The sequence below is a fragment of the Sminthopsis crassicaudata genome, chromosome 4, assembly GCF_048593235.1.
Source record: "Sminthopsis crassicaudata isolate SCR6 chromosome 4, ASM4859323v1, whole genome shotgun sequence".
In the NCBI taxonomy this organism is placed as follows: Eukaryota; Metazoa; Chordata; class Mammalia; order Dasyuromorphia; family Dasyuridae; genus Sminthopsis; species Sminthopsis crassicaudata.
In genome coordinates, this window is record NC_133620.1 from 235,402,587 (window position 1) to 235,408,636 (window position 6,050).

The 6,050-nt window shown below is 34.9% G+C and overlaps 1 pseudogene; it reads left to right on the top strand.

Annotated features, from left to right (window-relative positions):
• Positions 1–2,124: 2,124 nt before the first annotated feature.
• Positions 2,125–3,348, top strand: LOC141541248 (UV excision repair protein RAD23 homolog B-like; annotated as a pseudogene).
• Positions 3,349–6,050: the final 2,702 nt, after the last annotated feature.

The following is a 6,050-nucleotide window of genomic DNA, read 5'->3' on the forward strand; positions in this document are numbered from 1 at the left end:
ATTGATAAACTTGGTAACCTCTAGAGAGCTGCCTGGGGCACTACAGGTTTAAGTAAATGGCCCCCAGTCCTTGAGAAGAATGTGTCACAGTCAACACTAGAATTCTAATTCCTCAGTCAACCTTCTATCTACTATACTTGCTATCTCAAAAAGACTTTATAAATACACAAATTTTTTTTAAGTAATTAATTATTTTTATAAGTATTTTTTCTCCCTTCCACCACTTTCCCTACCTTAAGGAGGCAGGGGGGAAGTACTCTTTTAACAAATATGCTTACTCAAGAAAAATAAATATCTCTATTGGCCATGGCAAATAAATAAATAAAAATTCACATTCTGACTATTTAGTCCACTCATCTCTGTTAGGAGGTGAGTTTTACTGTGGTTCAGTCATTTCTGATTCTTTGAGATCCCAGTATGGGGTTTATTTGGCAAGAATGCTAAAGTAGAATGCCATTTCCTTCTCATTTTACAGATGAGGAATGACATAAACAGGGTAAAGTGACTGCCCAAGGTCAAGTATCTGAGCCCAAATTTGAGCTCATGAAGATGACTGGTCTTGAAACCAAGCCCAAAGCTCTATCACATGAGCCTCCTAGCTACTCTCAGGAAGTGAATAATATTTGTCATGGACTCTCTGCAATTATTTCATCGAACAAAGTTCTAAACTTTTTCAAATTTGTTTCTTTTGATAATTTTTCTGTTATAGTCTAATTTCTTTCCCCTGGTTTTATTAATTTCATTCTACTTAATTTATACAAGTTGTCTTAAATTTCTCTGAAACAATCCATTGCTTCATTTCTTAGCACTGTAGGATTCCATGGCATTCATGTACAACAATTTGTTCAAATAATTTTCCAGTTGATGGGCTACTCTTTTCTACCAAAGAAAAAGTATGTATAAATATTTTCATACTTTTAGGATCTTTACCCTTTTAAAGAAAGTACTCCTAGTACTGATATCATTGTGTCAAACTATACATCCCTTTGCATAGTTTAGTAAATGTCTGAGTTTGCTTTCCAGAATTCATAGCTCCAAAGGCAGTGAATCAGAGACCTTATTTTTCCTATTATCCCTCCAAAATTTAAATTTTTCTCTAGTTTTTAATCAACTTAAACAATCTGATAGGTATGAGGTAGAACCTTATAATTGTGTAAATTTGTGGTTGAAATTGTTATTGTTCTATCATTCAGTAATGGTTTTCAATTTTTTTCTCCAGTGGATTAACACAAAGGTTACATAACTTGCCCAGAATAAAAAAGATAGTAAGTATATGAAGCCAGATTTTAAAACAGGTCTGCCTGACTCCAAACCCAATATTCTATACACCGAACTATTTTTACAGATGTGGACCATTTTCTCATATGGCTCTAGAGCGCTTTGATTTCACCCCTTGAGAATCATCTTTCATATCTTTTGATTACATCTGGGAAAATATAAAAAAAAAAATTCTTGAATGTTTTTTAATTTTGTTGTACTGTGTAAACACCATGAAAACATAGAGGATAAAATATTCTATGGAATTTTGTAAACCTAGACATAAATTTCTTAAGTGGAAAATGTTGTTTTTGTTGTTATTCAGTCATTTCAACTCTTGTGACCCCATTTGAGATTTTCTTGGCAAAGATACTGGAGTGGTTTCCCATTTTCTTCTCCAGTTTGTCTTACAAATGAGGAACTGAGGCAAACAAGATTAAATATCTTATCCAGAGTCACACAGCTGGTAAGAGTCTAAGATTGGGATTTGAACTCCAGTCTTTTGAATCAAGATCCAATGCTCTACATACTGTGATGCCCAGGTAAATTACTTGATTGTGATAGAGATACAAAAACAAGAAAGAAAAGATAATCAGGAGTCACAATGGTGGTGGCTAGGCCCTGATAAACTAGTGATTCACTCAGTTCCTCTCAGACCTGCCACAGCTTCTGAGGATGGACTTCCCACTGGGGACTCCTTGGGGAGAAAACAATGGGGACTGATCATGCCAGAGGAAAGCAACAACAAAGGGAGTGGCAGCGACCCAGGCCAGGGAGAGAGGCCCCCCTCTGGGTAAATATCATCAACCCCACCAGCCACCTTGACCTCCCCTCCCAGGGAGCACGAGAGACCAACTCACAGCAACCATGGCATCTGGGAGTGGTGGCAACAACAGACAGATCCCTTTGAAGATCCTCCAGTAACAGATCTTCAAGATCAATATCGACCCTGAGGAGACAATTAGGGCACTGAAAAAGAAGATTGAATCTGAAAAGGGAAAGGATGCAGGCAAAATCCTCAATGATGATATTGCTTTCAAAGAATATAAAATGGATGAGAAGAACTTTCTGATGGTCATGATGACAAAACCCAAAGCAGCAGCTAAGTCAACATCATCATCAACTACAATTCAATGATCAAATCCTGCTACCACTGCTGCGGTTAATTCATCTTCAGCAGCATCTGTGACTCAAGCTACAGTTCCTTCCCCTGCCTTGGCTCCCACAACTACACCTACATCTGTTACTTCAATAACAGCTGCAGCAGCTTATAAACCTATACCTACTGGTACTTCTAAGGAAGAAAAACCTGTAAAAGCTCCTCTTGGTATTAGTCCAGTGCCATCTGACAGCACTCACAAGTACTCTTTTTTTTTTTTTTTTTTTTTTTTTGAGGCTTTTATTTTATTTTTTTTAATTCACAAATAATCTTGTCACAGTCCAATCCTATGAAAACATGGTGACTGAGTCACCACAGATAACAGGGTATTAGCAAGAGCAAGTAATTGCAGCACTGAGAGCCAATTTCAATAACCCCGATAGAACAATGGAGTATCTTTTAATGGGTATCCCAGGAGATAGACAAAGTCAGGCTGTGGTAGATCCCCCATATCCTACCAAGCTGCCAGCACAAGGGTTACTCAATCTTCAGCAGTGGCAGCGACTGCAGCCCAACAACAGCAACAACTACTACTTATTACTACTTTTGGAGGACATCTACTTAAATTTTTATGGAACCAGCCTCAACTCTAGCAGATGAAACAAATTCAACAGAATCCTTCCCTTCTGTCAGCTTTGTTACAGAAAATAGGATGAGAAAATCCACTGTTACTGCAGCAAATCAGCTAACATGAAGAGCATTTCATTCAAATGCTAAATGAACCAGTTTGGGTGGCTGTGGAGGAATAGCTGGAGCTGGAAGTTGTCACATGAACTACATTTAAGTAATACCTCAGGAAATAAGGAGCTATAGAAAAGCTAGAGGCATTAGGATTCCCTGAAGGACTTATAATACAGACTTATTTTGCTTGTGAGAAGAATGAAAATTTGACTGCCAATTTTCTTCTACAGTAGAAATTTGATGAAGATTGAAAGGAACTTTTTTTTTTTTTTTTTTTTAACTCATACTTCACATCAATGCATTACACTACTGGGTTGTCTGATTTGGGCTTATATCCATAATATTTGATACAAGGTAATAAGTGGTTGAGGATGAGCTGGGAAGGGATATAGGAAATAGGGCAGGAATAAATACAGTGCAAGTCTGCTTTAAATTAGCAGATGCAGAAAATCCACGTATTATAAAATACTATATAACCAGAAACCAGCTTTTGCAGGTAAATTCCTTCTTACAAAACTATAGATATTTTTTTTTCTTTTTAGTGTACTAGATCCAGGAATTTAGTGTAATGCCCTGCTTCTTGTTTGTTTTGACTTAACATTCATTTGGAGAGGGTTTGCTACCTAGAATCTACAATAATGGCTTAGTGAAATTCAAAAGATTTTTAGAGCAACTGTAAACATAGATGCCAAATTATAAGTGGTTATTTTTGCTGCTTCAGATATATATGAAATTAGTGTAAGAAAGCCCATTCTTTCGTGTTACTTGCTGGAGGGCAGGGGAAAACCCTTTCTGATGAAAATCATTACTGCCATTTTAAAATTCCTTAATCATTGAATTTGAGACCCTTTCTAAGTTGTACAGGCAAAGTTATTTTCCTGTTGATGATTTTTTTCCCTTTGGGGAAAAAAATAGTAAAAACCTAATTACTTAAATGTTGTATTACAGTAAAAGTTTTAAAATAACCATTGAATGTTTGCTTTTCATATATTCCATTGTGATCTGAGCACTTTGGGGACCAATGGAGAAATGTAGCACTCCCCTCCCCTCAGCAGAAATGTTTTGAATTCCAATTTCCACCTTTTTTTTGTACTGATTAAAAAGCCCATCTATTATAAAATTGAAGGAAATATTCAAAACTAGTTTCAGGATGCTTTTACACTTTTTCTTCCTTTCTCAAACAGGAGTATGTGGCCAACTGAAGCCACTGACAATGTATTGTTTTCTTTAAAAAAAAAAAAAAAAAAAAAAAAAAAAAGTGCATAGAATTGTCTCCAGCAACTTTTTTTCTATTAAAACAAAAAGGATAAAATCTTTTGGAAGGGGTGGGAAATGGAAGCTGGTAAGATATAAAACTTTGGAAGATAGACAAACAACCAAGGTAACTCATGATATATTTAAAGGAAAAGTTTAACAATGTTAGCTTTATCTTTTTTTGTTTTACTCTTTTTATTTCCCTTTGTAAATCTTGGTAATTGATCCTAAGAAGGGGAAGGCATCTACACTTTTATTTCTCAAATATATTTTGGCCTAACATAAACTTAACTATTTAAAGAATTAATTTTGAATTTATTTTGACTCTGTGATGCTGAGTAGGAAAATTAAGTTTGCATAGATTTTTCCCTGGAGTAATCTCTTGCAATATACTTAACACAGCTTGATGATGATGTATTTTTGAGCTTCTGTATCACGTACTCATTACCTTCTGTTTCCTATTAAAATATGATTCCCTCCCCCCCAAAAAAGAAAAGATAATTAATGAAATACCAAAAATATACAGAAGAAAAAAAAAGTTCAGAAGGGGAAACAAACAGGAATATTGTTACTGCTAAATTAAATTTAATGTATCTTTTTAAATAAATTATATCTAACAAGTCAGAGGATTATGTCATATACATTCTCTTTTTATATATTCAAATGTCTGGTTTTGTAGATACTTAATAAGTACATAATAAAACATTTTCTAAAAAGCTTATTAGGAACTTCAAAGACTAAGTTTTTCCATAGAATGATACAATTCTTCTCAGAAACTAGTGTCAGGATCATCAAGATGCTCCCTCATCCCTCCCACAAACAGTATAGTGGAACAATGTCACTGATACAAAAAAAAAAAAAAAAAAAAAAAAAATTAAATACTGTTTCTAAACCTTATGTTTCCCCAGGCTATTATTCCAAACTCCAGATAATTGGGATTTTCATTTCACTATTTCAAGGTCAAAAGTGTTTTGTTTGTGATTTATTCAATAACTAAGGAATTAGTCAGCTATCTTCAAGTCTGTCTAATGTTGTTCAGGGGCATATTTTATTTTCTGAGCTTCAAGCTAATTTACTAAATAATTTGCTCCATAAGCACTTGTATACTTTGAAGTCTTGAAAATACACTGTGAGGTCGTTTGCCTGAATATTTAATAACATTAATGCCAAGGATCTTGGCACAGGGGTAATTGTTATATTCACACACATACACACACACACACACACACACACACACACACACACACACACACACATCCATCCCTACCCATTCAACTTCCTCATACACATCCACACACACACCCATGCTACATAAACACATTCTTGGACAAGTTTTCCATCTGACTTTCAAAGACTCTATGTCTAAATTAGTTCCTAGTATCTTAATGGCTGGTAATGCTTTCAAATTATCTCCATAAACTTGAATATTTCAAAAATTCCAATAGAGAAAAAGCAAGTCTATCTCAACTTTCTTGACCTAATAGTAATACAAGCACTGAAAGGTAATCTCTAACCACAAATTGCTATTACCCATTTCTGTCTATTTTTTTTTCTTGGCACAGTGAAAACCCATCATTGTGAAATTGCTGAATGACTATTACATGCCCTCTTTATGGTCATTTCCAAGCACACATGGTGCATTTCAAATGAGAACACAGATAGTAACATGTAACCATTTTTCTAATATTTTGACAGCTTC